This window comes from Gallus gallus, chromosome 9, assembly GCF_016699485.2.
Source record: "Gallus gallus isolate bGalGal1 chromosome 9, bGalGal1.mat.broiler.GRCg7b, whole genome shotgun sequence".
NCBI classification, from domain to species: domain Eukaryota; kingdom Metazoa; phylum Chordata; class Aves; order Galliformes; family Phasianidae; genus Gallus; species Gallus gallus.
In genome coordinates, this window is record NC_052540.1 from 7081947 (window position 1) to 7107330 (window position 25384).

General features: G+C 35.9%; 2 long non-coding RNA genes across 5 annotated transcripts in view; one reads left to right on the plus strand and one right to left on the minus strand.

The window, feature by feature from the left end:
- LOC107051851 overlaps window positions 1-14130 on the plus strand; it is a 373871-nt gene extending 359741 nt beyond the window's left edge. For all 3 annotated transcript variants that reach the window (XR_005862189.2, XR_005862190.2, XR_005862191.1), the window contains 4 exons: window positions 1454-5031; window positions 5583-5840; window positions 6595-6722; window positions 9967-14130. This is a non-coding gene — a long non-coding RNA (uncharacterized LOC107051851). The remainder of the gene's footprint in view (window positions 1-1453; window positions 5032-5582; window positions 5841-6594; window positions 6723-9966) is intronic.
- LOC101749943 overlaps window positions 1-25384 on the minus strand; it is a 282047-nt gene that overhangs the window by 76642 nt on the left and 180021 nt on the right. The window contains exons 7-9 of one of the 2 annotated variants that reach the window (XR_005862193.2): window positions 23708-23851; window positions 9753-9912; window positions 5117-5210 (exon numbers count right to left, since the gene is read on the minus strand). This is a non-coding gene — a long non-coding RNA (uncharacterized LOC101749943). Of the gene's footprint in view, window positions 1-5116; window positions 5211-5747; window positions 5860-9752; window positions 9913-23707; window positions 23852-25384 lie in introns of those variants that run through there. The other variant, XR_005862196.2, reaches the window with a different exon arrangement.

A 25384-nucleotide genomic window follows, 5' to 3' on the forward strand; every position in this document is an offset into this window, starting at 1 on the left:
ATACAGATTTCCTGTAAACACTCTGTTGCACATAATTATCAATAATTATCAGTTCATTTACTTAAATACCCAGCTTGTGTTACAGTAGTCAATGAGACTTGTGCTATACAACGAATTAGATTTCATAAACCAAGCCTGATAACAATATGGGGACTTATACTGAAAAATCAGGACATGGTGTTGAGCCCAGCAGTTAAAACAATTACTAAGGATCCAGGCAGCACTGAACCACTGCTTGAGATGGGCATCAGGAGGTGGGTGCTGACAGCATGCTGTGGGAATTAGAGCCATTTGTGTTGACTAACCAGGCTTTACCCACATGCCAGTAGAAAGAACAAGAAGCAACCATTTCCAGAACTGCCCGAGTGATTTAGGAGGTTAGATCTCATTTCAAAGCTCCTTGAGTATTCATAGTATGCAAACCTAATGACACTTAAGATACAAGTCCCATGTTGATTTTATAAACAAATCAAAAGATGTATACAGTTCTATTAGGTGTCTCAGTACTCTTAATATGCACCTCAGTATTTACCTGTGGGTATGGTCCTCAGTAACTTTAAGACGTAGTCTAGTTCATTTCAATGTTCTTCTTTTTCTCACTTTGAGAATGTTATTTAGAGGATGCTGAATTTAATGCAAAGTCCTTCATTATATCAGTGATTCTGAATATGATTTGTTAAAAAAAAAAACCAAAATCATGCATATCTCAGTTTGCAGACAGACAACAGGACACAAGCACCAGATTTTATTTACACTCTTCCTGAGTCAGAAGGCTACTCTTATGAGACCCTCTATCTCTTCTCATTGCATCCCAAGGGCTTTAGGACTTTTAGAACATAAGCCATGCATACGAGCATTATCAATATGTCTTCACCATTTGCCTTAAGTGAAGAAGGCAAAGTTTATAAAGCTGCTGTTTTTCTTCACGGGATTATATAGGAACTTTACCTCAGAACTTCCTAAAACTGTTGCTATAGGATTCCTGTTGTAACCTTGATGCAAGGATATAAGAGAGGCAGAACTGAGAATCTTTCATTAAGCCAACAGAGGTGGAAAAATACCTGGCTGAAAAAGCAGCAGCCAACCTTCAGCTAAGCAGGGGCTGCAAACAATTGTTCCAAGTTTAACACAAGAAAGCTAAGCAATTAAACAACTTAATAATCTTTTCTCCTTGTTTCAGATTATTATCTTTATATTAAGACCTTAAGTCTTTGCAGCAGGATGGGAAAAAAATGCCAGCCAAGAACTGTGAGGAGGTAGTTAAAATGAAAATGGAGAATATTAAAATGTCCCATAAAATCAATATCTCTGCTTAATCCATGGAACTATTGCTTTTGTATCCAGTAAAATTATATACTTCTCTTACCTAGGCTTTGGTCTGAAGATATTTTGTAAGTTTACCATGAGAATTTGAAGATAAACTATTTAATGACAAATATCCTTTCATTCACAGTTGTTTCTATCACTTGCTGAATTGCTCAGTTCCATGTACAGCAAATAATTTTGCTATCACTGCTGTCATTGGTACATTTAGTGGTTTGGGTGATCTTTATTTTGCTTCAAGATGACCATATGAAGAATCCATGGAGTACAAAGGCATGTTTTGCTTAACTTGAATTCAGATAGGTAGGTATCCACTAAAGTTTTTTTTATGTATGTTCATATGCTTAACAAAAATTTCTAGGCAATTTGTGGAACAGTCCCTTATTAATGATGCTCTTGACAATAGCAACATGGTTTCTTCCTTTCCAGAAAACAGCAGGGTAGACATTATATAAACATAATCTTCCTGTAAATCTTTTCCTGTGATTGAACCAGGATAATTAGATCTAGTTTTGCCAAAACCACCAGCAACATAATTCTATGAAACTGTCTGGAGCTGAAGGCTAATAATTTCAAAAGTAAATACAATATTTACATTCATCAGCCTAATGGAAACATAATAAAGATGTAGAAAAAAGTATAGTCTATTATAAAAGCTGCTTATATTCTGTTCAAGTAACTTTAATATAATTTTCAGTTTCTATATTACTGTTTTTAACAATAATACACCAATTTTTTCAACCAAGAGGAAGACCCTCAACTAGTATGTCTTGTGTACAAAATTACAGTAAAAGGTCATTCTCACCTCAGATAGTTTAGTATCCAAATAAGCAACATAAGAGAGAGAAGGAAGCTAGTTCTGTTGTCTCCAGCACACATGGGAGAGGCCAAAATACATAGATATAGTCTATGCATGTGTGGAATGATGGCGGAGTGAACAACTCAGCCTAATCAGAGTTACAGGTCAAGGATTAATGAAAATGAACCCAAATTGTTTATTGTTTATCAGACATTCAGGGTGCAATTTTCTAAACATCTCCAAAGCAAAGATTAACCCCAACAAACTTTAGATAACTAATGTGTCAATCTTTTCCCTAAGCAAAAGTATCTAATGCCATGTGAGATGTTTGGTTACCAAGGACATCTGCAAGATGGTGGCCAATTCAATGCAACACCTGCAGAAAATCTACAGACATTGGGATCTCAGCAGTAGGGCAGATGCGGTGGTCTGCAGACTCTCCGAGTGCTTAGATGCCTACGATGATAAGCATCTAAAACAAACCTTAAGTGAAAAACATTTATTGGTCATCTGCATTTTCTATGCTGTCTCTATATTTAGTAGAATGAGATACTGATCTTCAGTAGGACAAACTGCTCTCTGGAGGTGCCACTCTTTCTCCACTGACTTTAGAGAGAACCTTGGCTAATTGTGTTCCTGAAGAAGGTTCTGAATTTAGGCATTGAGTTGGTTTTTTACATACTGTTTTTGCTGTCTTCTAGTAGATGTACCCTATACAGCCTTAGACAAAAGGCTCAGTGTTTTTCATTGCTATTCTGTTTTCATAATTCATAATCTTGTATTTATTCCTTAATTTATTTATTTAAATATTTATTTAAATGTAAAAAAAATATAGCTAAGTGCACATGGAAAACAAAACTGAATAAATAAATGAATGAACAAAAAACACCACAAAACAACAACAACAACAACAACAACAAAACAACAAAAAAAACCTACAGCATCACTTATGTCTTCATCAGAGGGCAAACCACACTTAGGAAAAATGTTATTCTCAGCAACTAAGTGCCAGATTTAGCTTTGAGTACTCAGGCTTCAAAACAGCAAGCCACTTCCAGAACTATTCCATCATTTGTGAAGCATGTCTGAAAGCATCTACAGGTAAGATAACTATAATAAAATTATTTACGTATTTGTTGAGACGTATTTGTTTTAGAGGACACACGCAAAATAATTATTAAAATAATAAAAATCCAGCACTTCTAAGCTTGCTTCTACTCCTGTAGAAACATGTTATTCAAGGACATTTATACATCCAAGCTGCGAGGAAGACAGTTCCAGACTTGTCTAACCTGTGCCCCCATCTCTAACTGAAGAATTAAATATTACACACTCTGACAGGTCCACACAAGCATCTATTCTAGGTTGTTTTGTTTTTTTCACCTTAACACAAATCTCTTCAAGATTTCTTGAAGTCTTTATCTTCCATGCTCACATACTGGCTATATTCCACCAGTACAGAAGAAAGACTAATTTGTAACATTTTTCTTGGATTGACTTTTTTGTGGATTAGTTGTGGCATGTACTCATTACAGAAATGTGCCATTATACACGTTGCATACTTTGACTTCCATTGTGTTTTAGGTTGCTGTCTGTTAGCATACATGAAACCATGCTAAGTAACTGTTTGCTTATTATGAAGACACAGGGGAAATTTATAGAGTAGAAAATTCTTGTCTTACTCATCCTTCTTCCCTTTCCAGAACTCTTGGGTTTTTAAATTCAAGACAAGAATATCAAGCATGTATTTCTACATCTTGGAATATAACGTAGGACTTCTAGCATATGCAACAACACAGCCATAGAAGAATATTATCTAAAAAAATGAGTATGTCATATAATAAAACAACATATTTTGCAAATATGTATCTGCTATTGGTTTAGCACTTCTTCTGAAAGATGTATTTTTCAGATAGCTTGTGTTTTCCTGACCAGGCACTCATAGGCAGTGCTTTTACATTAAATTTTTACATGATATATATGTATGTATTAATAAGAATCTGAGAACAAAAAGCTGTATTTACTTTCATGAATACAACTTGTGACTGGAACCAGAAGGAATGCCACAGTCCAAGAAAGTCATCTTGCTGTGCTTTTTTCTTACCTAAGAGAGCTCTGGTTTTGAACATGGGTGAGATGGCCAAAGAAATACTGGGACTATTATCTTCTAATAACTTCTGTCTAAATGACAATTACTACAAACCTGGTTCATGTCAGATGAAATGCAATATTCTTTGCAGTGACATGGTTCAAAAGAAAAGGTTTAAAATCTGTGAATGTTCCAGTCCCGTAAAAAGCATTTCTATCAGGCAGCATTCACTTTAAGACAATCTATAGCTTTTAATTCTTAAAAAAAATACATTTTTTTTTCTCTAATGCATACATACAGCCCCTCTTCAGCTTTTTCAGAGTGATGCTGTGTTAATCTAGTGAAGGTCAGTCTGAGAAAACTCAACTAACAAAGAAAGTGCTCTTATGAATCGTATCACGTCATGTCAGGCTCACAGATAAATGGGCATTAGCTATAGATTGAGATACTTACCAGTTCATCAAATTCCTTCATATGTCTGGTATTTTATCTTTGATTATGTACCATTGGGTTCAATTTAATATTTTGTAAGTTATTAGTTTGTAATTGTTTTCATATATTTGTACATTAAATACAGAAGGAGTGGGTGTAATCTGAAGCACAACTGAATTTTCTCTCCCTCTGCTACAATATAGATAATCATGATTTATTATGATAGGTAGTAATTTGCTTGCAATGAATCATATTTTATCAAGAAGCAAAATAAGTATTTTTATCTCTGAAGAATTCTCTGTGCTTTTTTTCCCCTTCTTTGTGTTTCATTTGTAACTTTTCTTTATGGCTTAGGAGTTTCATGACTCAGAGAGACACTAGAGCACAGGTATGTTGGCAGATTTGCTTCCTGTCATTTCATTTAAATGAAATCAATTTTCTCTACCTCTAGATGATCCATTTCTGAGACATACCTTTCCATTTTTAAATATCTTCTGGTTTTCCTTCAGCTGTGAAATAATTGCTTTGTTCCACCACACTGCAAAAAATGCATACTATGTACCAAACCTTAAAAAAAAAGTAAAATATTATTTTAGAAATTGTTACAATATTTTTTTTTAATTCAAAAAGTGTCATAAACTGCTTACTGTGAACACAGATCAGACAAAACAGAAAACTATTCTTAATGAAACTATTCTTAATGTATGAATGAATAAATCATTTTTTATGTATCTTATGCTACTAAGAATGAATTTAATCAACTAAATGTTAGTTAAACTAATGTTGTGTTTCCATATGAATTTCTAGACTGGATGAGGAATCAGCCTTACAGCTTGTATTCCTGAAGCTAAAGCATTTCTTTTTTTTCTTTTCTTTTCTTTTTTTTTTTTTTTTTTTTTTTTTTTTTTTTTTTTTTGCCTACATATTTGACTACTCTAGCTCAAATTTTGGACTGTATGTTTTAAAGACAATGTGAGATTAAATAGCCAAGATAATGGAAGAGTGAACAGATTTACACATCCTTACTTCTCTAACTGTTTCTGATCTTCGGGGTAATGTTTGTCACACCACCATTCAGAGTATTTGGAAAGTAGCCTGACTCACGTTTTGGCATGACTATAAGGAGACCTGTGTCCTATGGCTGTCCCCCATTTTGTTTCTTCAAAACACTTTTGTGTCTTCACTTCATCTTGGCAGGTAGGACTGCTTTCTGCTGCTGCAGGCTTTTTTATTTGATAAGAAGCCCTAAAATAGTAGAAGTTTCACAGAATTAATGAAAAATATAAAAGCTGGGATAAAGAGATCCAAAGATAATCAGAAGGAATTTTCACCTCAAATAGTAAGCAAATGTTCCTTGAGTTGTTTGAGGAAGAAAGGGATAAAGGATGTTATTTCTTTCTGGGCTGGTCTAAAAGAGAACAGTTGTAACAGTTCACATACATACATACCTACCAGTTTGCTAAAGTGAAAAAGATAACATACATAATCACAGAATCACCGAGGTTGGAAAAGACCTCCAAGATCATCTAGTGCAACTGTCCACCACCTGCCATGTACCTTATATATTAACCTCTGTACAGGGAGTGGAATAAATAAATAGTGAACTCTTCAGCATACAAGATGTAAGCTAGTCTGGGAAATGCATTTCAGCTAGAAGGCTAATAAGTACTGAAATAAACAGACTGAAAAGTTTGTGAGACCAACATCTCATTACGAAAAGGGTAGGCAGACGTGTCAGACATTTGTAGGACTGATCCTGACTTTAGCTCTGAGCTGAACTTGATTAACTCTCTGATCCTTTCCTAGACTCGTAGGCTAAGATTTGAAATTGAGCTTACAGGTAAAATGTAATATAAGAACTCTGAATTTCTTTCTTAAGTACCACTAGAAGTTCAGAAGTTCACTGGATTTCCATATACTAGGTAAATTTATTATAATACTCTAATTTCAGCGAGGTCTTGATCCATACTGACAACGAGAACATTGGAATTCATTCTCCTTAAAAAATAAACAAACAAACAACAACAACAAGGGAGTGGGAAGGATTTTCATTCATGACTGACTGGGAGACTGGGAAAGGTAATCAGGATTTTTTCATTCATTCCTTCAAAAGATGTTTTTTTGTGATTATTCCTCAGTTCTGTGTGCACATATTACAGAAAAATTTCATAGGTTTTTGCAGATAGAAATCTGAATATATTGCAAGATTAGTTCCTGTTCCAGATGTCCAGTTCAGTCTCTGGGCCAGAGCCAGAATTACTGCATTAAATTCAACTTTCAGAATCATATTTAGCTGGAATGGATTTGACTTCTGAAAAGCTGTACACGAACAAGTCAGTATGCACAACTTATTAGCAGACAGAAATAGATGAACTCAGTTGATGTGGACTATTTATAGAAAATAATGTTACATTAGCAGCTTGTCTGAGAGCAGATATTTACTGTTTTCCATTTTCTATTGACTTAAGTAGAGAAGGAAAGCAGGCCAAGCTCTCTTCGGTAATGGCAAAGAGTAGTAGAAAGTGTTTCACCTAATAGCAGAAAGTTTCATGTCCACAAAGCTAATCCTTAATTCTTGGTCTTTGGAAGGAAAATGTGACATACTGTGATACCAGTTACTGTTTCTAAAAAGGCACCGGGCACTGCAGAAACTGTGCAAATACAAATAAAAAACCAGTAATGATCTGAATCTTTGAATCTTGAAGCCTTTATAGTTTAAGGAGACTGCAAAGATTTGAGTGCATACCTAATAGCATATGTTTTGTACTACGTGAACTTTTGAGATGGACAAATAAAAGATAAATGACAAGAGTGTAACATTTCAAACGAAGAAAATTGAAATTAAGAAAATAAATTAAATATGCAGTTTTTGTATATGACTCCTGTACATTTCTGGCTGTCTACTTCTGAGCAAATTCCAATTCCTTTTTAGTGGTGACAGAAGCTGTGAGCCTGCTACAGCAATCTGGGACGCTCAGTATACTTGCTTCCATTTTTTTCCTTGTTGCAATTGTTCAGAGAACACACCACAGACTGACATCTGAGGATGAGTTTTTCTCATAGAATACACCAGGGCTGGCTAGCTGAGAAGAGAAAGCTTTAAAGGGAAGGCAGGTTGACTTCAATGGAAATGCTCCATGAGCGAGGTGAAGATTTGACCCAGAAAGGTCTGCATGTTTCTGAACAAACTGAATTATCTTCTGTGCTTCTCAAAGATGGGTTGCTTAAAAAAAAGTGTAAAAATTTATCTCCCAGATCACATCTTTGAGAGAAACTATTTTCTGCTATTCTCTACTAAAAAAAAAAAAAAAAAAAAAAAAAGCCCTATTTTACTTCTGAACTACATGGAAATTTTAAACTCTATGCTTTCTTTTACCCCACGTAAAAGCAGTGAATTACTCCTGACAGTTCTTTATTGTTTCGATTGTTATTAATTCCACATTTGCCTCTTTTCATGCATCTCTTGATTCCTTTTTCTTGCACAATCAAAACATGTACTTTCTAAGCAGCTGCTTAGCATATATGGCCTAATCCTTGTGTTATGGGGCATTTGTATGGAAATCAAATACCATAATATAAATGAGGGTACAAACTGTGCTTGATCATGAATAGTCAAGTCCTGTTGCTTCTCTAAAAGCTAAATTGTCTCCATTCTGGCTCAGTAATACTTTTATCTATAAAAATACTATTTTCATCATTCTGAAACATTTTTTTAATCCTCTGAATTTATTGCACCTTGTTCAGGATTATTTGATCAATACGGTTTAATTAAGTTAGTACTTAAAATATTCTTTATATCCGCTGACATATTTTTAAATATTTGGGCATATATCAGAACACTTTATCTATTTTTTCTGATTTCAACTGCTCACTAAATTTAAATGATTTTTTTTTCCAGGCTCCTGCACATCTTTTCTTTGAAAATTTTATAGAAGAAAAGAACAAGTACAAATTTCTGTCTGTCTAATGCTGATTTCTACTGCCTATGAACTGCTGATATTATAATATTATGTTTTAGCTTGTTTTAATATATTGATTAAATTCAATATTGTAAAGTTAAGTAGCTAATAGTCGTTTATCCAAATAGAAGAATATTCAGTATGGATGTCATTTTGCCATGCTGCATTTACTTTTCAGTTCAGCATATTCCTCCTAATCCTGAAACACATCCTATAACTGATTAAAGGTGACCAGTTACAAGGAGAAGAAAGAGAGAGAGATGCATTATAAAAAGTGAGCTAATAACATTAAAATGTGGGAAATCATTTTCAAAAAGTCTGAATCTAGACTTGTGCTTTATAAATCACAACCCAGAAGAGGCTGGGGATTCAGCCAGATCTCATTAATTGCACAGGAATAGAACCATAAAGACTGAAATTTATGTAAAACCAGTTCAGCGGCCTACTCTTTTATGGGAACTATTTGGAATCAATCTGTATCTGCAACTCTTCTGTGGGAAATGAGTAGAAGAGCTACAGCAGGTGCTTTAAAGTAATAAGGGATTTCCTATGAAACTCAGTGGACTGATGACTCACCAGTTTAATTATGGCCTACTCTTCTGTTATAAAAGCAGAACAATTATTTTTAAAAGGCTCTTGTTGAGTAAATGAGTTTGAACAGAAAATCTTTCATAGGGAAAAAAAAAAGATACCCATATTTTATTTTAAGGAGTTTAAGATTTATAGAGAATGTCTTCAGACTACCGTACTGATTAGTGTTGTCTGAGTGCTCCAGAGTAACTAGAGAGATTTAAAGTAGCTGTTTTTATGCAGTCTGGCTTTTCCTCATTTTGAATTTCTGATATATTTTCTCTCTGTTCAGCTGTTTGCTTTATTCCTAACTTTCATATATCCCAGAGAGACAATGCCGTAGTTCAGTTGGACATTGCTGTTGCTGTCACTAAAATTACTATTTCCTTCTCTTATGACACAGTTCACTTTCAGCAGGTTGCATGTCTGGAAAGTAGGGCAGGCTTTACAAAATGGTGAACTACCTCCTGCTGCCATCAATGAGAATTTTATTGTTAACTTGGATGAGCAAAATCTTTCACCCAATAAAATGCAAAGTAAGATCTTACATAACTCCATCTCTGCTATAAACAGTACACACCTCAGATCTGATGCGAGGATGATCGATCTCCTTGGTTTTGAATTCCAATACATTGGGCTGCAATAAATAGCAACTATTCCTCAGGATCCACCTTGAGCAATGGAGCTCTGCATCAGTCCTGCAAACGTATCTGCCTCCTATGACCCTGCTGTGATTAGCTCTGCAGAGAATAGAAAAGACGTCTGTTAAAATGTTTCTCTTTTCCTTTTTCCAGCTGCAGCTATCTGCAGTGACTGCACTGGAAAGACACCTGAGAATGTGAGTGCTTTTCCTGGAATTAGAAAGCAAGGGTGAATGTGAAGAAGACTGAAGGCCTTGATATTAAGGAAGTCATTTATATGAAATACAGCATGCCATCCCAACAAATGATAAAAACTCATGACTGCTGAACCAGAAATATCTGACTCCTTACAATATTTATTGCAAAGTAGTAGTTTCCAGTGAAAATTCCTGTGACAAAAGTGAAGGGACTATCTGCTATTTAGGGTATATGGCAGATGGCAATGGGTCATGTAGTGTATCTCCCTGACACTGTTCATTTTCCAGGCCAGTTGGTTACATTTGACAGGTCTACTCAGAAATCATTAACCTGATCTGCCCATGTCTGTCATGTCTCTAGCATAATGCATCTTCATGGTATAAGGTAAACTGGGTACCTGGAGGGTAAAGGAAATAAAAAAGACTCATAGCCTATATAAATCAAAAGAAAAAGGAGAAAAGGAAGCCACTTAGAAGAGTAGGTGTCATTGATTGACTGTAATTTTAAAGGGTCTTTCTTATGATGGACAAATTTCTGAAGTGTTCATTAACTAATGGAATTATGGTGGCTGACTGCTGCTGTCTCCACAGAACATCAGGTTAAAAAGCACAGATAAATAATGGGTTTTCCTTTATTATGGATCAGTGTCCTCACTGTCTGGAGCTCATGTGAAGATGCTGTTAAGGATTAAGGGGCTTTCATTACTGAAATTCATGTTTATGCTTTTCTGTTCCTCAATAATGGTATACACATGCACAAGGGAATAGGAAGGGGGAAAAGAAGGGAAGATGGAAATGTTGCCAGCAGAGAAGAAAATTATTCTGAAATGCTTGGTAATAAATGCTTTTCCTACTGCAAAACACCAAATGAAACTGAACTCAGAGGGTTAAACAATAGAGGCATAGCACCTGGTCTTTAATATATTCAATTATCCAGAAAACAAAATCAATTTTGTTTTTGTTAATAGCACTGAAATATGCATTACACTATTTTAATTAAAGCAGTCTATTACGCTTGCAATTCAGTTCATTCCTGCATATTCCCCTAGGGCAGTAGTCATGTACTGTGATAAAACATAATGAAAATAATTTATAAAAGAAACAATACAATAAATCAATCTGATGCCTAATGAACCTTCATTACAAGGATGGATGCAATATTTTCTTAGAATATGTAGTGCTTTCTCCTTAAATTATTGGAAGAATGCCTCAAAGCACTTAAAAAAATAGCACCTTTCTGCATCTCAGCATGCTTTCAAAGCATCATATCTTAAAATCTCAGCATTTCTTGGCAAAACAAACAGCAATCCCTTTCATTTACACTAGCTTTCTGTTTTTTTCTCTTATCTTTAGTTAGATTCATCTGCCTCATAGTGACACCTGTAGAGACCACAGGGATTTCACTCATTTGCATACTTTAGCAGTCAGCTCTTTATTGTCTGTATTCCAGTAGACCTAAATTTTATAGGTGAGATAATTTTATGTCTGGGGACGTGAGCTATTCAAACATCAAGTATAAAACAGGCTGTTCCCTGAAGATCTCACAGTGCCAGCAGGCAAACAGAAAGCTAAAAGGTGAGACAGAGGGGCCATTAACATTTTCATACCAGACGCACGGAGAAGGGCAGTAAGCAGAGGTGACGTATTCTAAACGATTCTGGATGCCACCTCTGAAAGACCAGAAGTCTCCTGGAAGGACCAGATTTCATCAGTGATTATGCAGAATGTCCATGGCCCAGCCCAGTCCTCCCATCTTCTAAATGTTCACCCCGTCATGAGAATTTCTATATATACCACTACAAGGTTAAGTTCTACCTCATCTTGTTCTCTTGTACAGGGTAGCCATAATTCTGGCAGCTGTGAATAAATAAAGTTACTCAATGGGAATTCTCAGTGCCACAACCAAGCCTTTAATAGACCTGAAGTTCCTGTGTAGTAATTTAGGAATAAAAAATACTGCTCTGGTTATTTATTATTTGTTCTGGAAAAATTGGATGTAAATAATGGTTCAAGACAAATACTATCAATTACTTAAACACTGTTAGAGAGCAGTGGCAGAACTATTAGCTTCTATGTTTGTCTCCTCTTGCACCAAACCACAAAGCTGCTCTCGAGTACCACAGGACAAGCTGCTGAAGCAGTTTGCAGAGACACTCCAACAGATTCCAGGCAGGCACCTGGAGGAGCAGTGCCAGCCGGCTGCCGAAATGGCCTGGCAGGAGTTCATTCCAGAGGTGCCTGCTGGTTGGGAGCATATCAGCTCACAGGAAGCTGTTTTGAACCTTAACACTCAGCTCATACTGGGGTACAAATTTAGCAGCAACAAGAATGTTAGCAACAGCTAACAGCCACTGCTCCATACCATCTTGTCTTTATGAGGAATAGTGTCTCCTGGCTGGCCAAGGTACTGTTGCTAGTCCTGTAATCGCTGCTGCAGATAGGTGTTACAGGTTTGTCCTCTAATCTGAGAGAGAGGGTATAAAGTCCTTGGAAGCATGCTAATATATGCAGTATTAAATGTGTCTAAAGAAGCCGCAGATCCCTAGGTTACCATCAGCAGCCTTAGGTAGACAAAAAAGACAAGCTGACTGTTGTGTGGTTCTATAAATACTTTATCACAAATTTTTATTCCTTTTGCCTATACAACCAAAAACACTTTGCTGAAATAGGTGAGCAAACTTAAAATGCTCAGATAAAGCTCACACAGACAAGCAGGTAGCATAAATCCTTTGCATTTTCACTTTGTATTCATAGTTTCTGCCACATGTGACTTTTTTTCTAGCTGAAAAATTGTTTTACTTGTCAGAAATGGTGTTCATGTATGAAAAACTATCTTAGATGGAAAAGAAGTGATTGTGAGTGTTACTCTTGCCATTGTTTCCTCCTATAGCCCACAGTTTTCTGACTCCTACACTGTTTTCAGTATAGACAAATCAGTGATTTTGCTCCATTTTAAAGAGTACCACATTAGCACAGAAGAAAAAGAAAGCCAGTAATTCCATTCATATTTTAGATTCATTTGTTTTGATAGATCTTACCTTTCAAAGTGGGAAGCATTCAATGTCACTTGTTTTCCCTTTTAATGACCAATAGCTTATTTTAGGTAGATAGAACAGAAATGGATAAGGATATAAAATCTCAAGTATCAGAGCAAAAGGTACTATTATTTGCCCCCAGAATTGTCCTTCCTGAGGGACTCATTACCACACAATTACTGGCTGAAAGCTTTGCTCACCTTTCTTTCATCTTTCTTGCCATCCTTTGTCAACAAGAAACTAATTGATGGACTGTTGGATTCAAGTAGAATTACTATCCATTGTATTCATATACCTCATTGTATATTAATTACATTTAAAAATCTAGATGATTATTGCCAGATATTTATTTTCTTGCAGAAAAGAACTTGCTATTCATTGCAAGTATTCCATCTTATTCCATCATTTCAGACAGACAGAAGCCAGAGAAAAATTAGGGAATAAGGTATACTGTAAAGTAAGTTAATTAGAATATAATTAAAAGTGATAAAATTACAGCATATGCCAACATCCATCAAGTCTTTATGGGACATGAGAGAACTGGAATTTATTACGTGGTCAGATTTGAACTATTTTCAACAAAAAGAAAGAAGAGGCATCTGCCTGATGAATACACAGCAACTACTTTTGATCCAAGTACTGAATCCTTCTTAGGACTCTATAGTACACATGTAGAGATTCTTTCCTAAGGTCTCTGCTTGATTATGTCAAAATAAAATATCTTAGGGTTTTTAACATGCAATGAAAATTAAAGAAACATGGCAGATAGATATACTACAAAGAAGAATTTTCATTCTGTGAAGTACAGTAAATTAACAAATAACTGGAATAGCTTCAGCTATTAATGAAACATTTAGGCAATCTCTAAATGTAGGCACTGCCATATGTGCTTATTTCTATGTACATCAAGTTCTGCTCTCTGTTATAAATTGCAGTCAATACCTGTCTACGAAATGAAAGAATTTTGGCCTAGTGCCTCTTTGGGGTATCTCATTCTGTTAAATAACTTACTTCTGAGAAACTTAGCTAGATCTTCACTATTCAGTAACTCATGATTGCCTTTTTAATTAAAAGCTTGAACCTTACTTTATACTCATTAATCATATTAGATTGGAGTGTTGATATAATGGGCATAGTTCACCTCTCAGACACATTAATAGAAATTTTATTGAAATGCATGGTAAGTTGCTTGAGGATTTAGAAATGCTATTTTCCTTTTAGCTGCTCTACTTCCACATGCCTAGCCTAATTCTGTAGCTGGCACTACTGCCTTTCCTCAGGATTCACTTTTGATCCACATGATCACATTGCATTAGAGAAGCCAGGCTAGCACAAAAAGAAGCAGTGGGACATGAGACTCACCTGCGTGTTCTGAGAATCCCTTTGCTTCAAGTCTGATGTGAAATGAGCTCCTTAGCTTCCTCAGACAAGGCTCAAACTCAGTCATGTACACAAAGCATACAAAGCTGAGGTACAATTCAAGCCTTAAACCACACCTGCTCATCCACAAATCTCAAAGAGTTACTTACACTGTGTTCTTACAGTTCACTTTGCCCAATAGCACACGCTGACTATACGGATATGTGCTGTTTACCTGTAATAAGCACGGCTCCTTCAGTGAGTGTACTTTTTCCCACAAAAATCAGTATCAAAACTTCAGATGATTTCAGTGTTTCAAGACTGGGTCTGACAAGTCTGGTTTTTATAAGAAATACAAGCCTGAGCCTCTGCCGGTATAAATCAACACAAGTCCCCACTGGAGCTAGGCTAATCTACACAAGAGCAGGATCTAACTTTATGTATTCTTTTCTTTCTCTTCTGTCCTGCTGGCAAGAACCCAACAGCAAAGCTTTTTGTGCATTTGTTTCACTTTGTGTAAGGTCAGCTAAGGTTTTATGTAAAACAGATGGGCAAACTTAAAAATGATTTTTCACATTGCATCGAAAACCAGTAAAAAAGCAAAAGGGGGAAAATTACTCTTTTTGTTCTTTCAAATGTTGTTGCAATGACCTTTATTTTACCCAGTGCCTCAGTTTTAAAAAAGGAAAACAAACCCCTGTTTTTATTACAGTGGAAATGTTTTCTCTGCTGTTCATGGAGGTCTTACAGAGAATCAGCAAGAGAATGAAAATTCCCAGTGGTTCATTGGCAGTTTGAAAATGGGAGCACAGTGCCCACGTTACAAAATAAGGACTATATTTAAATAGCCTTTAACTTATGCTGCTGCATTTTTGTTCTCACAAGTCTGTCATTTTGCGGTAACTAATCCTGTACAACTGAACCTGTATGTAGATACATAGGTTAGAAGGCATTATTGCACAACTATTTTAACCAGCCTATCCTTCTTTAAAAAAAGTAAAAAATTACACAAATGGGATTTCCTGCTTACAAAACATTTCGTTCTCAGACACACAAAGCAGAAGTTTACAAGGCTTCTGTGGCTGTTCTGACTGCTGGAGCAGAGTGGATTTTCCAATGAATCAGGTTATTCTCACTAATTAGGACTGACATATTTAGAAATTTCCATTTATTCAAATGCCTGTAGGCTGCAGTATGTCATCCATACTGTCTGCTGAGGTATCCCCTTAAGCCAAAAAGAAAAGCCAAGGAGAAGCTGGTTTGTGCTATCTGCAGCCACAGCCCTTGATCCTCAGCTCTGGAGGCTACATTCAACTGAGATGTGAACCAGGGAGAGAGAGTCTTAAAGAAGATCCAGAGAACAGGGAGGGCCAGTACACAAATTCCCTAATGCAAGAATGGATCGGCAAAGAATGATCCACAGAGAAGTGAGAGATTGGCAATAAAGCAGAAAGGGATGACTAGAAATGGAAGAACAGTCTTCAAGTACATAGAAACCCTCCAATTTTATTATGTTGGCCTGCACCATCTGAGGTGGATGCTGGATGTTGATTACAAGCATGACATACATGCAGGCTCTCATTCATTGCTGGTGAAAATGCACAGCTAATGGTGCTGACTATATGAGAAGTGGTGAGTTGTAGCTGAGGATTTTCTCCATCACACAGTGTTATTGTGCTCTTTGTGCCTGTTGTACTTTCCATGGAAATAAATAGGAGGCATTACTTTCTGAGCAACTAACGTTAAATTCTATTAATATTTAGTTACACAATATTTCAAGTATTACAAAGTAATGAATGCATTTTCAAACAAAATGACTACATGATTGCCTTTGCAAGCCAGCTACTCATATTTCATCTAGTTTTGCGCTGGCTAAATACCACTTAACCAGTTTAGGCTTTCCTGTCAGTTGCAGTCTAAGACTAGCTGTGTTTATGTGTTCTTTTAGGCTGATGGATCAATTAACCATGTATTTATTTGCAGTCTAGTGCTGGGAAAAAAAAAAAAAAAAAAAAGACAGGAAGAAAAAAAACCTTAGAGTGAAGTTGAGACAAATTGATGGCATTAGTAAGCGTTTAATTCATTGAACTCTACAGGAAGAGACAATTCTCAGAATGAAGGAGCTGGAGCTGACTATGTAACCTAAAACTGACTGAATTAAAGTTACTTGGGGGGAAAAAAAAGTAAAATAACCTATCATAGCTTCATATACAATTGAGCTTCAGGGGCCTTTTCAGAACAGAAATGTGGCAGTCCTTTAAAACTGGAAAAAAATAATCATCAAGACAATTTTCAATTTGTGTTTACCTTCAAACATTTGAGAAGACAAATAGTCTTTAAACAATTGAAAACGCTTGGGGTATTTAAAAATTAAATACTTTGATGTACTTGGACAAATTGAAACCAGGATGCATCTGCAAGGGCAGTAGAAGTAATAAAGCTGCTGACTGCTAGCAACTGTTATATGTTTAGTCTAGGAGTTTAAAAATGGTTCTGGAAACTAAAGCGAGAATGATTTTCATTGCAGATGGCCGTGATGGTTTAAGTTAAGAGTGAAGTCGGCATTTTGACTTGCTTATAAAACTGAATATTTGGCAACTTCAATATGTATTACTGAAGTAAAGATAGCAACCTTAACCACAAGTAACTTGGCTTGACGTATTAGTACCTATTAGTACCTCACAATGAAATTAGGATGAGCTTTTTTATTATTATTTATTTTTTTAAATGAATCATTGCATCCTGAACTTACTGTAGCTCACTCCATCCTACTCCTGCATTTATTTGAAGATAGCACCTACAGATTAGATTACAAATACCTGCTACTTAACTAGTCCTTAGGACTTTAGGACTCAGGAGAATGCTCTTTCTTTCTGTGAGCAGGAAGAATACAGGAAGAGGATATTAATGAGTAACCAGAACTGTTTCCCCTAGGAACTTTAAGCAACTTTAATAAATTAATGGTAATTTAATTGCTAACTTTGACTTATTGCTTGCCATCTTAGTATGTCATCATTTAGAAAGTGTTTGCTAATAATGAAAAAGCTCAGCATTGCTTACAATGCTTTAAATTTTACAAGAGCAAAACAATTACATCATTTTCTTAAGCAAATGGAAATAACTGATTTCTTATGCAGGAAGCTAAGAAAACAGACTAGCATGAAAGGACACTCTCTTAATTTAAAATATATTTCCACGTATATACACTCTAAGTCTCCAATTATAGCTGCACAGAATTGATCGTCTCAGGTGTTGAGAAACAAATGGTCTTACCCTTCTGAACATTACGAATATGCAATTTAAGGACCTTGTTTTTCAAATAATGAAGTTTGGGTTCTTTTTATTTGTCTTTGGTTTTCAAGCTGTTAGCAAGCACTCGAGTCATGTTTTCATGCTTTTCTCTTCAGCTAAAAGAAGAAGAAATTAATTTTTTAAACGATGCCCAAGAGTGTCACATGATCACACCACTGTAGGCAATTGGACTTGATAATAAATACCCAACATTGTGAAACCTTTGATAAAAACATGGAAGTAAGAATCTACAAAATATTAGTATTCTGTATATGTTTTAAAACAGAAGTCTCTCTTTTAGGATGACAGTAGATTACTAGACTACAAGCATTATTTAACAGTGCCTTTAGGAGATCAGATACATTCTATGTCTGAAAGGTCTTGGACACTCCTGATACAGAGCCTTTCCAGCAAGGAATAACTAGGCTGTGCTCCAAATAAACAACTGTAGGGTTGTTGGTTTTGTTGTTCTTTGGATTTTTATATTATTTTATTTATTTATTTATTGCAGAAAACAAAAACCATGAAGAGATTCATGGTGGGGAATCACCTGTATCTATCCAGTCTTCACTGAGAAAGCACACAGAAGTTATTTCACCTGTTGACCTCCAAAAAAAAAAAAAAGGGAAGCAACTGCAGGCAAAGGAAAAGTTTGGAGCCTGGGGAAGTGTAAGAAAGAAAAACAAGTACAAAACAAAGCATGACAAACTGCAGACTATGGTTGCATGTGCTTCCAGGCTCAGTGTGTCTCATTGGAAAAAAAGAGTACTGTGTAGTGAATTACATGGATGTGGGACTTCAGTCTTTATTATTTACACCAACTTAAATCACACTTGTGGCTTTTTTTCTGCTGAAGGAAATATGTAACAAAGTGAATAAGATAAGAATTCCTTAAGAGAAGAAAGACTGCCATATCATTCTGTGACTCCTCAGAATATTTCATTACTAAGTGCCTTTGGTCTGTGAAGTTTGTAAGCACTACATTTGCAGTGCTAAGGCTTATCCAGCTAGTCGTGGTTTGCAGCAGCAGGTTTCTCCTCATTTGCTCTTCCAAAGAACTTCTGAAGATATCCTAATTCAGACTACACACCACTTAAACCGTAGTACAGGACAAATCACTACGAATTTGTTCTACTGGGTAGCAATTTCAACTGAAGCTCATAGTCAAACACTATATACAAATGCAATTATTCAGTACAGTCAAGGGATGATGACCTTATGATCAAACTACATACCAACAGAAATATGCTGTCTCTGAATCTTTAGCTAGTGCCACTTCTCTATATTGAGATAAGTTTATGGTCGCAGAAAAGTTGATCTTTACGCAATCCTTTCTCCACTGGTCCAGTGAACCGAACCTACCTTCTGGAGCCTGTAATTATGGGTCCTAATGCTTTTCATTCTCAGGCATTCTCCAGTGTCCTCAGAGACTATCAGGCTCTGGTTCTGCACCAATGCTTCTCAAAACCTTTAGGACACATTGAAATTATGTCCAAATCCAAAAGAAATGACTGATGTGGCTCAAAGGTTGACAGTGCTAGGGTTACGCAACTGAATTCTTACAGCTCTTTGGTTTGATGCCACTAGGAAAAGACAAGCATCCAGATTTGATGTCTTTTGATGCCCAGAGTTGATGTCTTTTGATGTCTTTTTAACTACCACAGTTGGTCAATCTTAATTTCATTGACAGAAGTGCAAAGTGAGACTGTATTTAAGAGCTGCACTATAGCTGTTCTGATTTACACCAGTATCAGTGAGATTTAAGGAATGATCTTTCACATTGTTGAGCTACAGGATGCTTCATGTTAGCTGTCTAGATAACGAAAAATATCATGGTTTTCCTGAATGAAAACATACCAGTTGAGGAACTTGTCCTTACACCTCGCCACTGCTCAACGTAAGAAAACAAATCACATTTGTGGAATGTTTGTGATTCACCCCATATCAACAATGTTAACATGGAGCTACAAAGCACTAGATTTTGTAGATGGGTATTAAAAAAAGCAGGAGGCCTTTGGACAACTTTTTAGTTAAGTGCTTTGCCCAGTGACAGGTGCTTTTGCAATCACCCCTTCTCCTCACCTTACGGTCTACCACAGTATGTATCAGAGATCTCTGGGAAGGGAAACTATCACACCTAATGCATTTGGACAAGTCTAGCATGTGTGCAAATTAATAAGAATGGCTTATTCTATTCTTTATTTTGTTTTGCAAGGGTTGCCTTGCATTTTTGCAACCTGCACATCTGCTTCCCTGCTCTAACTAATGATAATGGATCTAGCAGAATGCAAAGAACACAATATTCCCTCAAGTGCATTTTTTTTTTTTTTTATGGGGGAATCTCCTACTGAAAGATAGAAACCTAAATCAACTTCTTAAAATAGAGAATAGATTCATTATTAAATTCTCCTCTTCAGACACTGGAGGAATCCACAAATGCAACACAGGAAAGGAACTGAGAGTTGGAAAGAGCACTGCAAGTAATCCTTTGCAAAACTCGTGGTTAAACTGTGAGAAGAAAATTTCTGATTTAAGAATATGTATTTTTGCCTCTAGTATAAAATAAAAATAAAATAATAAAAAATAAAAAATAAAATAAACAGCAAATATTAAACACCTCATAGTAACAGTTGCCTGGCATACTGCATGACAGTTAACTCTGTAAGAAGGGCACATCTTGACTTCATTTTGTCTTCTAACTTTGCCTTTCTCTTCTAAAGTAGTCTTTAAACATTTTTATCTAAACTATACAAAGCAAAAAAGGAAAAGCTGTAGTAATGCACTGCTGAATAAAAAACAAACAAAAAACCAAACAACATTCAAATACTTCTACTATCCTGTTTCAATGACCTTTATGAATAAAGGAATGACTGTATTAATAAAAGTTCCCATAGAACATTTTTTTGCAAGTCTTTACATGAGATTGTATCAGTAACCAGATTTATAGACCAGTCTCTGGCTGCAAACACACTGTGCATCCTTTCTACATGAAGAACAAATTCCCTCTCTTTTTACACTAGCACAAAACACTGGCACTCAGCAGCACAGTAGCAGCAAATGCAGATGTTGTGTGATAATGAACATAGATAAAGCAGAATCTCCACAGAAAAGCAATATTACAAGTGCAGCTGGTGATGCTGCTCATCAGCTGTCTGTTCAGAAGTAGTGCAGAACTTGTACTTTGATCCTGGAAGCTGCCAAGACTTTTGCATGGGGTTCAACGCCGCTCAGTTTTGACACTGAGAACAGAAACATTATTTTGATGTCTTTCCACGTTTTTGGTAAGGACTCTCTACAAAGCCTGATACAGAACATACGTGTTAAATCTTTACACATCTTGTGCAGGTACTCCTACAAAGCACCTTTTTCCTGCTCTCTATCCAGTACAGTAACATCTAATGTCTTAAAGATGAAAAAGAATCCAAATAAGACATTATTTATTTTTTTCTGTGATATCTTCCCTTTGGGAAAAGAGATTGCTCGTGTTCAGCTCTGTCTATGAGCTAATGCTAGACTTCAAACCACCCTCACCTCAATTGTAGCATTTATTAACTTTACATATAAGGTTTATGACTTCTAGATTAGTAAATTATGTAGTAAGGCCTTGTAATAGATTTAATTGTGTTAATTTTAGTTGAATTATATGGTGTGTTGATTCTGTGAAGAACTCTGTTGCGCAAACCACGAAGTAAAGATGCTATTAAGTTTTTAAGAGCCTATTCCAAACATTGCTGTGCTTATGAATCAGCAAGTATTCCTGCACAGCACTGAGTACCAAAATCTACCCTGCGTGAAGATGGTGAGTATGGTCACATCCATGCAGACAGAAAAGTTCATTATTTCACAATTGGTGTATATTAATTTAATAAAAAGGTCACATTGAAATTCCCAAGATTCCAGTTCTCAACTACACAGATCTTTTGCTATAACTGGAATTACTGGAGGAACACTGCAATTTTCCATCAGATGAAACAATGAGTATTGACTTTTAATAAGCTGTTGAATATTTCAGCACTTCTGAAATATGAACTCAACAGCTTATAGGATCAGTGCTCCTGTTTGCAATTTGCTGTCAGATACAAAGGGATTGTTCTAATATGTTTGGTATTACCATCAGCTAATCCTTTTCTGATTTCTGTATGTCACAAGAAAGTGAAATAAAACTATGGGATGTTGTTTTATGAGCAATGCAATAATAAAGACCCAAATAAGGCTTTTCTTAAAACCAACTTAGCCTTCAAATAGCAGCTTAAGGAATGCTCTCTGGAATCTAACCTATAATGACTCAAGACCCAGTTTTCCCAGGAAAAGGTTTGAATCAGTGTATCAGCATTAAACCTTTAGGCTAGGATTCAGAATGTACTTTCTCTTTTTACTGTATATGTATAGGATGTTTTTAGCTTAGTGCATTAATAGGACAACACAATAAAGGAGGATTATGATCCTTGTTCCGTATTTTGCTCAAAATTTATAGGATATTTGGAAAAGAACAATTTTGATTTCCTAATTCCTACTAATAAAGGAGAAACATGAGGTCCATTTTGGATTTTATTTAGCTTAACAATAATAATAAGGATAATATTCAAAATAATGGCTTAAATTTAGGAGCCCAAAATGTTGTTCAATTCTCAAAATAAACTCTGCATTTTGTGAAGCATCTCCACATGCAATAAAGAAGTCAATGGCATGACAAAAACTTAAAACTGAAGTTTTACTGTAAAAGTGAAAAAGAAGCGTTTTTAGCTCACTTTGTTAACATCTCTGGCTGACGTTCAGCCGACATGCTGGAGGACACAGCCAGCAGTGCTTTGGTAGTGGTATCAGATTAGCGTGCAATTCATGCTGCTGTCTCGTACATCTATTAGACTGAGAGTACTGGAAATTTCAGAGTCACGTTGTTTGAACTGTACCCTCTAACTGAAAGAAATCAAGCCAGAAAATAAAGGAGATGGCTTGCAAAATGAAATTCTCAGGAAAAAAAGAAGTGCATTCTGAGCAAGTCAAACTCTTTAATTTTAGGTTAGATTGCTCGCGCCTCACCTGACTGTAGGAAATTTGAAAACACCAACACACATTATGAAATAGAAAAATATTTGGCCAAAACAGACCTTGCTCAGAGGTCACATCTTACTGTGCTTTGGTAAATCTTGGACAAATTACAGGTTTTCTGATGAAAACAATTTCAGCTGGAAAATTTCTACCTAGGTTCACTGAGCTGCTGCTTCTTTCCACCTTTTTTTGGCAGAATGAACACCAGATAATAGCTATAATAGCTATAATAGTTTGGCCTTCTGGACATTCATATACCACACAGCATTTACTATGTTTTGTTGCTTATTATAGCCAAAGTATAACTCCTTTGGATTTGGATCAATCATTTGGCCTTTCTTCCTCAGAGTTATGAAACTTCTCCCTTGATTGCTAACTTCAGGACTTTAGGGAATGGATAGACATGAGTGGCAACAGCAGCAAGTGGTGCTCAGTATTAGTGGGAAAATAAGGCTCAGGGAAACCATAAAACACAAATAAATACCTGGCAATAAAGAGACAACACAGTATAGAAGATGAAAATGATTTCTTAGTGAAATGGATCTTGAAGCATGAGCCTGGTACTAAGGCACAGGGTTTGGTAGGGAGAGTAAATTAAATTTTACTTTTAAATTTTAGTCCATGCATCTTTAAAGAAAAAAAGAAAAAAAGAAGTGCAGATAAAACAGGCATCAGCCGTTATAAAACATGGAACAAGACGGTCTTTTAAACAACAGGCTTTCACAAACCCATATTTTAATGTGGCTTGTCCTGGGATAATATAGTATATCAGTGGTTCTCAGATTCTTTCACAGCACAGATCATCTTTTAGGCAAAACTGCCTAAACTGTCTTGGACCCCTCACCCTTGCAATGACATTCCTAACCAGACCTGCACACACCCTACTAGCAATCAACCTATGAGTGCACATGCACAGACACACATAAAACATTGATCAGCAACAAAAGAAAATTACTCTCTTACCTCATGAGTCCAGGCATTTTCTTGGGACTCCTGCTTCACTTTTCTATAGCTTTTGCCTGCAAAAACGGCAGCATCATCCCCATGGTTCAGCCTTGCAGATGCCATCTGTGGTGTCCTGTAATCACTGAAGGGCTCCTACAGTTCCTGGGATGGAGCAGAGCAGCAGTTAGGACAGCATTCCTGGTGGCTGAACTGCACACCTGAGCCCCTGCTCAGCAACAGGCTGAGAGCCGCCGGAACTCTGCGACTCAGTGACCAGAAAGAGCCAGCTACAAACCCCATTTCTGACAGTAAAGGCTTATTCTGTTCTTCCTTGGTTTTAAACATGTAATTCAATGTAGCAATTAATTAATTCTTTAAGTAATTAATTACTAACTGCTAAGGAATTATTGTAACGCTGTATGTAGAAGTAATAAAATTACTTAAGGGTTTCAGAAAATTCTTCAAGAAAGCAATTATTAGTAGTTGTAGTCAAAATTATTTGTTATATTAATTACCAGTAATCTCTGCCTAGGCATAATTAGACAAAGTAATCTTACAGTGGTGCAACATAATTATGTCACTAATGAGAGAAATAACAGATTATTTTACATAAATTTGTCATATTATATGCTTAAGAGCTTGCTGAAGAACTGAAGAACAAAGCAAGGAATTAAAGAGCACAAAAGTTTGGGAACAAGTTCTCACAGCAGCGGCATATTAAGGCAGGTCTTAAAATCTATTACTCCTTGTTAACAACTTATAGATATGAACTGAACTTCCGCCCTGAGTAAAATCTGGTTTCATATCTCAGTTCATAGCTTTTCAGTAGATCTCGACTCCTGTGCAAATAAATCTCACTCAGTCAAATTCTTTGGGAATGTCTCTTTCATGCATAACCACGTAAATCCAACAGGAATGATTCAATGGGAAAAAAGAAAATCACTATTTTGTATTTGTAATTGACAAATCTCTTACTTTTTCCACTAGCATTAATGTCAGTCAGACCCATTTCTGCACAATGTAAGCATGGGTTATTAATAATCCAACATTTGAGATATCCCGCCACAGCTTCTTTGCAGTCGGTCCTTTTCACCTGTACCTTTTAATAAGGTCTAAGCACATGCTTGACAACAAATGTATGTTCAAGGGAGTTTCTGAATTTGAGCACAAATTAATAAGGAAAAAGGTAATAAGCATAAAATATTAACTAGTTATACAGAACACTTCTCTTTGAAACAACCAAAGAGGAAACTTCTTCCTTTTCTTCTTTTTTTTTAATACCAAAATGCGACCATTGATCATAGAAGAGAAGGTATTTTACTGAAAACTTTTAACAACTCTATTTTTGGGTGGGAGGGCGAAGGGGAGAGAAAGTGAAGAGAGAGGGAGAGATGTTTCACATTTTCAAGTTAGATATTCTTCCAGCAGTGAATGAAAATATTTCTGACAAGTGCTTTTAGATAGCTACATCTTTATTTATGTATCAAAACTATATACGTATTTATACAGTTATATATCGTTTAGACAAAGGCTATGCTTTTGGTCTTCTTGTGTGCTTTTCTGATGTATGGCGTGTCATTATTGCACAGCGTACCATCAGTAATCAGATAATTTAATAAGCACAACTAAACCACAGTAGAGAGATGAGTTAGGTTTTTTATTTACCGCCTGTAGTGGTACTAGTTGGATGAGAAG